Source organism: Cottoperca gobio, chromosome 15 (genome assembly GCF_900634415.1).
Source record: "Cottoperca gobio chromosome 15, fCotGob3.1, whole genome shotgun sequence".
Classification (NCBI taxonomy): domain Eukaryota; kingdom Metazoa; phylum Chordata; class Actinopteri; order Perciformes; family Bovichtidae; genus Cottoperca; species Cottoperca gobio.
The window spans coordinates 13,588,696-13,598,640 of NC_041369.1; positions in this window are offsets into that span (position 1 = coordinate 13,588,696).

Below are 9,945 nucleotides of genomic sequence, written 5' to 3' on the forward strand. Positions count from 1 at the left end.
TTATTTTTAATTAGCCACCAAATTGATTTCATAGGGTGTTTATCTAAAAAAACCCTTGACTGTGTTATACGTTTCAGAAAGTGAGATATACGGTTTGGGTTTAGTTTTCTTATACCATGTACTATTTATGCTGTAACTTTATTTATTCATGGTTTTCACACTTACACAGCAGGCTCAGTAAAGAGTTTGTTAGCTGACTGCTTAATTAACAAAACTGAATATTTTTGTTTTTCCTGACGTAATTAACGAGGGAGGAAAAATGATTTCATACAGGACATAGTATTGGAACGTTACCATGATGCAGATGAATAATTGGTGAATTGTTTTTATTTTAGTTATTAAAACAACTGTAACTGTACAGTTTTTCTCTTCCACCCTCTGATGGGAGGGAAACCCGGGCCGACAAAACCACAATATTGTGGCAGGCAGGCAGGCTGGGTTTTTAGAGCATATAAAAAACCTTTTAATTACATCTGTTTGGGTTAGACATAGGGTTACGGTTAGGCTTAGGGCTATAGCATGTGCTTTATAAAGAAACACAATGGTTACTTATGGAATCACATTTTTACACAAACTACAAGAAAGATTAAGTGATGGGGGACAGTGATTAAAAGAAAGATTGAGCAAGTAAGACAGAAAAGAGAGCAAGGGATGAGGTTTGGAGAAGGACTTATGCAGACAGACACTTTTTACTAAAAGAGCTGCCTTTTTGTAGGCAGCCATACAGAGACCACAAGCTGCCATTTTCAGCGCCCCAACGAGAACAACATGTTTGTCTGGGAGAAAAAATAAACTCCTCAATTCACGCTTCAACACAGTAAACAGTGGCCTTATTTTTACTAAAGCTGGGCCCGCTAAAATATATTGCATCTCTCTTTCTTTGCTAACGTTTTAGCTCGACCCCAAACAATGATGCAACTCCATTTCTTTTTTTACAACATGGAACTTGTGTTAATCATGTTGTTTTACCCCATTACTGTGTTTGATGTGTTTGGCTTAATTTCTTAGTGGTTAAAGCTGCTACGATGGTTTTCTAATGGCCAGTTTCCAGGACAAGTTGTGGAAAGGACAAGTCACTCATAAAAACAACTAGAATTAATTTGTTTAGCACATTGTCTTTCTCCTCACTGAGCCTTCATTATCGTGGACTCCATAAGAAGGCTTAGAAAGAATTGGTTTAGAATAACCTTTAACACAGCCAGCCCTTTTACTAAAAACTGTTGGAGATACAGTACTTATTTAAGCATGTAGACGTGAAAGTCTAAAATAAGTGTTTGCCAACATGCGTTTCTGTTTTATTTGTGCTTATGTACAGTTGCTATTGACATATTATGGTCCATTTGTGTGTTATTTAAAATTATATGCCATTCCACATCTTAAGTTGGTTCATAATCACCACTCTCATCATATTACTGTATTACACCCCTGCTATAGGCATAGCACTGGGACATTGTTTTCCATGGCCAGTTATGCTTTTATTTTGTCTTCAAAGCTGAGAGTGTGAGCTACGTGGTGCTTATCTACAATCATATTAATAGAAAGCTGTGCTCTCAGGGACTTTAACCTCATCTCAAGAGAAAAGATAATGTTTCATGTGATGTGATTTAGGTTGCTTTTAGCTGTGATTCATACACTCTTACAAAAGGAATCTGCCTGCATGTTTATGGAGGATAACTTTGGATAGACACTGGCTGAGTCAGAGCCAAATTTCAGTTAAAAACCAAATCACAATCCATTCATTCATCATTACTGTGAATCAATAAAACTTCATCACATACTAAGCTGTCCTCTGCTTCCTGCCTCCTTCTTGCTGTTAACACATGACGCTGCAGAATATTTGTTGATGACAAAGTAACTCGAATTGTATGTTTTCTCTGCAAGAAGACAGTAGATGATATATGTAGCATTTTCCGTCCACCTGCTCCGATACATTTGAGTTATTTTGTGCATTAAGATCTGTCCAAACTGGTTACCCAAGCACTCAGGCTTCTTGGTTTTTAGACACTTAAAGGTCGGTGGGATACTGGAAATTTGTTTTACAAGGTTTCCCCTAAAAAGCCTAGGCTGCCCAAAGACAACCCTTTCAAGCTGTTAGACTTTCTGCGACTTAATCCTTTGCAAACACTGCCCCTCATGGGAACCGAGAACTATTTCAGTAACAAAAATACACAAAGTGTCCAGGAATTAATGACTAAATTCAAGCATATCAAAGTGGGTGGACTAATCAACTATGTCTGGAAAGGAAATTTACTCTTAACAAAAGTCTGATTTGATCACAGCTGACAAGTCCACCCAGAAAGAAAACAGCGGCGCTGTGAAGTGGTCGCTCGCTGGGATGAAACAGCTGCTGGGCAAACAGGAAAGGAATACTTGAAAGCAGAGCACCTGGGTTCACAAAGTGTTCTCACACACATTCAGCATCCTTTCATGCACGTTCAGCATACTCTATTCCTATAAACATACATGCAAGTGCACACATACTGCAGGCATATACATATAGTGGACTTCACAGATTGTCACTACCTTGGAAAAAGCTAAAATGATCTCATCACAGTGACAGACTCTAGATACTGTCGAGGACCGGCTTTTAGGAGTAGGAGATTTAGTACGTCAGAACTTGAGCGCAGCATGGATACATGTGAACCATCTAAAGTGAAACCCAATGAAACTGAGTAACTTGATCCAGACGAATCAGAATAGGAGAAAGAAAACAATTTGAGAAAGAAAGAAAGAAAAAGATTTGAGGACCTATGACCAAACTCCATTCATAAACGCTCGGTCACGCAGTTCTCGTTTTATCCTTACAGGCCCACTTCCTGTTTGCTGCACGTGTTTTTATTCGGGAGGCCGCCTTTGCCACCCCACCCTGACCTGATGGGGACCACAGACCGCTCCACAATGGAGACTGTGTGCGCTCTCTGAATGACAGACCTGTCCATACAAGCTACAAGGACCCCCCTTCACACACACACACACACATACAAACAACTGGAGTTCATAACAGGTTTTGCCGTCATCTCTTTGAGAAGCAGTGTTCCATGGTTTTTAAGGCAGACAGACATCGTGTGGAATATTTGTGATGAAACTTCAGATTATTGAGCAGGAATGTGTTCACATGGCTGCTTTCATAATGACCGTTGAAGCTGTCTGGTTATGTACTGCCTACATGATGGCATGCTCTTTATCACGTTAGGGGTGATGAGCTGCTACTGTATCTGAGAAGCTGATGAGAATACCCATTAGTGTTGTCTTCCACTTATAATTGATTATTGTTTTGAATGTGGACAGTATGTGCCCATGGATCATAAGCAGACCACCTGCCGTACGGGCCCTAACTCATCACCTGGGATTGTTAATATTTACTGATAAGGAGAGGCTTTCCTGAATAATGAATGCATTTGCATAACTGTCCCATCCTGTTAAGCGAAAAACACATTATGAGACACATTAAATTCCCATGTCAGGCTCATTGAGAGAGTAAATGAAGTCAGTGAGATATAATGACTAACAGAAGCAAAGGGAACGCTTACAAATGAGTACAATGCCTTTTCTTATGCGCTTGTAACATTTTATCTACTTCTCTACGTGCTTACTGTATTGCTTGATCATCGAAGTGAATGTGTCTTTGTGCTCGTGCACGTACTCACCCCCCCCCCCCCCCCCCCCCCCCCACCACCCCGATCCTCTCCTCTCCTCTCCACTATGAGATTTATTGCAAAACAGCCCTGTGAGAGAGTACACATGCTCTGCCCAGTCCCCGTACTGCACCCTGACAATTACTGCTATATATACCACTCCAAATGAGAGCCATGAACCGGCGTGATTATAGGGTGGAGCACAAGCAAAGAGGCAGAGGGGGGGAAACGAAGAAGTGAGGCGAGTTGGGAGAGAAGGGGAGAGAGAGTGAGAGAAAAAGGGAGACAGGCAATACAAGTGGAAGTGACTGAAGTCTGCTGTAAATTGTATTGTGCACTTTTCATAAATCACAGTATTTATGAAACACTGCGTTTTAGTCTGACTAGCTTCCTTTTTAAAATGGTGAAGTGGGAGAGATGAGATTAAAGGGATGAGAAGCATGCAGGTATTGAGCAGCAGCTTCGTGACTTTGAAGATTATGAACTCTGTCTGCATACTTCTCCTTAATAAATTACACAGGAGAACTTTAAATGTCAGAATACTGTACATGGCAGAAGTTACAGTAGCATTTGGTAAAGAAGTGCTGCCCTCTTCTGGAGGTGAGGGAAACCAAATACATGAAATAAATAAAAAGTGAAAAAAAGTGCTTTTCCTCATTAAAAAGCTAAGATTAAAAAATAACTGTGCAGATCATTTTCAGTGCAAACTGCGATAAGAGAGCAAATACAGAAAGATTTCTGGAAGTTGGCAAGAAAATAGAGATTAAAGAAAAGAATGTTTGACACAATCATCCTGAGGTGAAGAAGCTTCCACAGGCTATAAACAGTCAGTCTTCATACCTCCATCCATCTCTCACTGAGCCTGTCACTTCAGCTGAGTGACAGCCTGCTGTCAGTCACGGGGCTGCCCTGACTGTGCGGTCACCTCCGCCTGGCTGTCTTTTTACATCAGGCTGCCTAAAAAAGAGGCATCTAAAGAAAGATTAATAACACAAGAACTGGGTGAAAACCCCACATATGATGTATTGAACTGTTGGATTTAATAGATGCAGAGCTCAGGCCCCGGTGATGAGACATTCACTAAAGAGATCAGTCTACCTAATGGGGTCATGAGACTGTAAAAAAAAAGTGGTGAACTGGGAAGTGTTAAGTTAAGAATTGGCTGTTCTTTCAACCCCCCCTCCGTAAGCAGAAACCATCTCTAAAGGGGGAAAAGCAGCGGGATCACATTACCCATGAACCAGTTTTCCTCGTACAGAAACCCACGCTCTGCCTCACTCCAGCGGCTCGCATAATTGGAAGCATCTTGGCATGAAGATAGAGTCAAGGTGGCATATCAATGGGTGCGTACTCCAAGGGCATGCAGATAAGAAAAGGCTGCTTCTCTTAACAGGTCGTGTCCATGATAGGGTCACTGGCCCTCCCTAAAAAGACAGCAGGCTGGGTGTTGACTCACATACAAATAGCTATAGCTGATCAGTGGTGTGAAGCTTTGTTATACAATTCACTTCCAGCGGTGCTCATCCCTAACGCCAACAAGAAACTGCTTTGTTACCGAGCGTTGTCTCATCATGTATGCATGTGTAGCAGCACAGTATTCCTGCGGCTCAGGATAAAGAAACCATTCACATCTCACAACTCATTAACAGTAATTTGCTGCTTTTTACCAATGAGCGCATTGTCATGTGTGTGCAATAGGACAGTTCAGTTTCACCAGGGTTGGGCAACATTTTTTAAATTTAGAGTTGGATTATATACAATTTGGGGACTAAATGAATACAGCAGAGGCAAATATATCTTTAATGTGTGTTTTTCAAAAACTCTACATGTCCCTCAATGCTCCTCGACACCATCTTTCATTAGACCCTTCCTGTCGAGTAAATGCTCACACCTTTCAAACTCCACGTCACCTGTTGCTGTTTAAACATCCAAGTCCAAGCCGAGACAACCCTGAAGGCAGCACTTTAATATCATTAGTGTTATTTCCTCAGACTTGATAAAAGCCCTGTTTCCACTGCAGGAACGTTCCCAGGCGACCAATAACCTTTACCTGTTTTTACCAGGTCTAAATGTAGTACCTGGGTGATTGTTCTACCCCTCAACAAGTCTGTGCTTGAAGCACTTTCCAAAAGTTTGGGGAAGTAAACGTAAAAATGTTTTACTGTGATATAGCAAATATAGCCTATGCAAAATATTATACAATATTCAAACTGGTGTTTCATGCAATCAACTGTAATCCACTGTTTTGCATTAGGTCAGAGAAAACTTATCAACACTTAAATTTCAATAACTTTGAATGACTCTTTCATGCTAATTTTATAAAAAGGTAATAATATATTATTGTAATTTTGACCAGGATTGATTCAATCCTGTGCAGTACTATGGCCGTAATAAAAAAATGCCAGTTCATCTTTCTCCTGCCTACTTGTTCTGTCTCAGCTAAGCGTCCTCCATCGCCCCACTGCTTCCTGTCCTGCAACAGTATCCACTCCGCTCTTTGCCTCTCCAGAAGCGGGACTTCTCCGCCTCTGCACAAATAAAACTGTGTGCCAAGCCGCATTAACTCTGCATCCTTATCGCCTTTCTGACTTGAGACATTTTATGAGCAGGAGCCTTCAGCCCCTCTCATGCTCCAACAACAAGAAGAGGCATGCTTTATGCACTGCTGCATCACCACTGTTTACTAGACACCATTATCATTTAACTGCATGTACACTACGAAAGGTCACATTTTGGACTTCAATTTATCACCTCATTATATGATATGTTTATAATGTAGCCTTAAAGCTGTTCCTGGTAGGTAAAATTGAGCTAAGTTGTGGTGAGTTTACACATACACACAGCTATGTGTACACACCTAGTTGAAGACCTGCTATGGCCTGTGCTGCCGGCCTAAACCAGCTCTCTGTGCAATCTTAAAGTTTCTGCCCACACAAACACTGACCGCACTGGTCCTCGCTGTCTCTGAAATAGGTGTTCATGCTTACTGAGGAGAAATAGCGTGCCGGGAATTTGTGCATATTCCACAAATATCTTCTAAAAAGAGTCAAATAATGTGAAATCTAAATTCAAATTCAAAAGCATGTTGTGTATTGGTCAACATGCTCCACCGGGACACATTCATTTCATGCTCCTACAATTTAAATGTGCGGTCTGATAATTTTTGCTTTTCAGTATGCATCAACTGTTGCCTGAATCAACTTGTTTTCATTTCAACAACATTGCTCCGGCTTGCACTCGACTACAGCATTAGTGCATGCAAAAATCTCGTAATCATGCTGTGGCTTTGGCCCCTTGTGGTTGCAGCAGTGATTTAATTCTGCTCCACTAATCATAATAATTATAGATATTACAGTATCCTTGGTAATTACTGTAGAGCACTGGCTCCTATCTTTTAATGGATGCTTAAACAAACAGATTTCAGATAAGTTTGGGAAGAAAACTAATCTATGGCCTGAAGGGAGATCAATCAGGTGAAGGGGTCGGGGTTGGGAGGGTGTAATAGGGTGGGGTTCAGTAATTAATACAGAATGCAGTAAGAGATGGAACCTGGCTCTTCCTTTTTTTCAATTTGCGTCCCTTTCATCCCTACATCCCTCCTTCTCTCTGTGCCTTTGCCACATTATTTATCATCGCTGTCACACCATTGTTGTGATTATGGATGTCATGCAGCCGTAAAGCGCTCCACGATCAATAGGCCTGAAATTAAACCAAAAAATGAATTTCCGCAGTGTCGGCCACATGCACTCCTGAGCAGGAATTACCTTGCAGGAGAATGGCTGATTATCCCACTGAGGAGACAGCTACAGAAACACACTAGGAGGGAGAGTGCTTGGCTGCGGCTGGCAGCAATGGCAGTCAGTGCCAGGACAGTTTTACTCCTTTTTTTTCATTTGGCCACAGAACTCATGGCATGTATGTTGAAACTCTGTTTAACTAAGCTCTCAAACACCAATTAAAATTCAAGAAAACACCAGAATTCTTATACAGGGATACATTGACCCCATATGACCATGGATCTAATACAGTAGGTAGGATCCGAAAACCCATTATTACAGCTTTAAAACGTTAATGTCTGTAATGCAACGGGTCAGGGTGGTTCATGATGACACAGGCCAACTAAGGAGAGGATGTAGTCATTTGTTCGAGCCTGGATTCAATACACTATTAAATATGAAAAATTGCTAATTACTCCTGTCATCATCTGGAGACTTTTGGTCAAATGGCACCCCAATAAAAACAATAAAAAGAGAAAGCTTATAAGAACTATAGAAGGAAAAGACAGCAGGTTTGTTGTGAAGGTGCAGTTAAGATGTGCATCCTATATTCTGTAAAAGTTACGTTATGGTCTGTTAAAAGCCAAGTCGCTTGACAGTTGCAGTCTTTTGGGAAAAGCAACAAGCACAACATGAAACCTGCAGCTCTCATTGTTTTAGGGACTGTCACTATAACCACTTTCACTTTGCTATCTGTCTTGTCCACAGCAGCACTTGTTATTTATCCTTAGTAAGTGACATAGAGTTAGAGAGAGAAGACAGGGATGTCAGTGGAAGTGTTTTCATGCTTTTAAAATACCTCGTGTAGCTCTCTTAAACCCGCCTGTCTTCCAGCATCTTTGCCTGTGCACATCCCTCCACCGGAGATGGACGCATCCTTTTCTTTCTCACTCGTTTCCCTTGTCCCTCATTTAGAATCGATTTGCTATTAATGCCAGAGCATCACAGAGGGAGGGTGACAGGGGTCGAGGTGGCTGCAGCTGCTTGACAGGCTTCTTCATCTCCGAACAGGAAGTTTGGTTTACATCAGCCATGGGGCGGGAACTGTCATCAGGAGACCTCAGGGCTAATGGGCAGGATTTATGCTGTCCTCTCCTCCTCTCAGTGTGGACCAAGTTGGAAGAAGCGTAGGTCACTGATTTGAGGTCTTTTCAGTGTTTTCTTCCATGGGTTATCATTAAGGTTTGGAGACAGAAAGCTGATGAAATATGCTCCAGAGAAAAAAAGAAAAAATAGTTCCCATGATAAACTGTGAAATCTGAGCTTCAATCGGGCACGGTTATGACTGAAATGCATTTATATAACATGGTCACCTAAAGTCATTTCTTTTTGTTCCTCAAACTTGACATGTCAAGACAAATTTCATTCATCACTCCTCCAAGGAGCCTGGTGCTGGGCAATAACCACAGTTTGCTTTTCAAATCAATTTGACAAATCCTCTGAGAATTGTAAAACAGTCTTAGAGCAAATAATGTCCTGACACTCTGCATTAGTGGAAAAGATGTGACTCAAGTCTGACATCTATGTCATGTATGTGGCTCCTGGGTCTATAAAGAAAAATCATGTTCTGTCACATATAACTTTGTGTCAATAAAGGTTAGCATTTTGAACACACAAAGGACAGACATACCTGGAAGCAAAGAGTATTATAGCTCAATGCACCGGCTTCCTCTGAAAGTAAAGAAAACACAATGTGACGTGTGCCCTGGTTTCACAGTTAGACTCAAAAGATAAACAAGTGAAAAGGTAAATCGACTAATTAAGTATTTCTATGTGGATGAATTGAATTAACTGTATGTGTTACCTCAAATATGAATCAACAGTATTCATCCTTTATATTTCATGATGACTTTCATTATTTTACCATTGCTTTTTATTTTTGTTATTTCCTCCTCACTCCATCTCTCTCCCATCCTCGTGAGCATCGCAGTGACTGAACTCATCCTCAACTATTTATTTGCTTTATTTCCTGAGATCAGCTATAAAGAACAAACACTATTAAGACAGCCAATCAATAAGGGAACATCAGCGCTCGTATCCCCCCTCCCCTCTCTCTCTCTCTCTGCAAAATAGATTTATATCTTCTGCCTGAGCAACATAAATCACATATTCATACATTAAATTAAAAATGTGATTGATAGCAACGCAGAGAGTGTGTACAAAACCTCATGATATAAAAAAACAAATATTAGTTGTGGACTGCGGAGGGTAAAGAGAAAACAAACATTGTTTTTCAAGTGTAATTCTTCACAGTCTTGTGAGGACGTCCGAGTCCAGGAGATGTTGGTTTAGGAAAAAGGAAAACTGACACTTGGTGAAACTGTAGCTACAGAAGCAGATCATGTAAATAATTATCAGCATCAAAACTCAAATATGAGCTCAGTGTTACTGAACACTTTTTCACAATAGAAACATTAACTGTAAGAATGGCTAAAAGGCTAACTCTGGCTCCAAGAGACATTTATCTTGACTTTTAAGGAGCTGGTCAGGTTCCAGCCTCTATCCCCTGCATGTCTTTCTGCAAGGCGAACTGC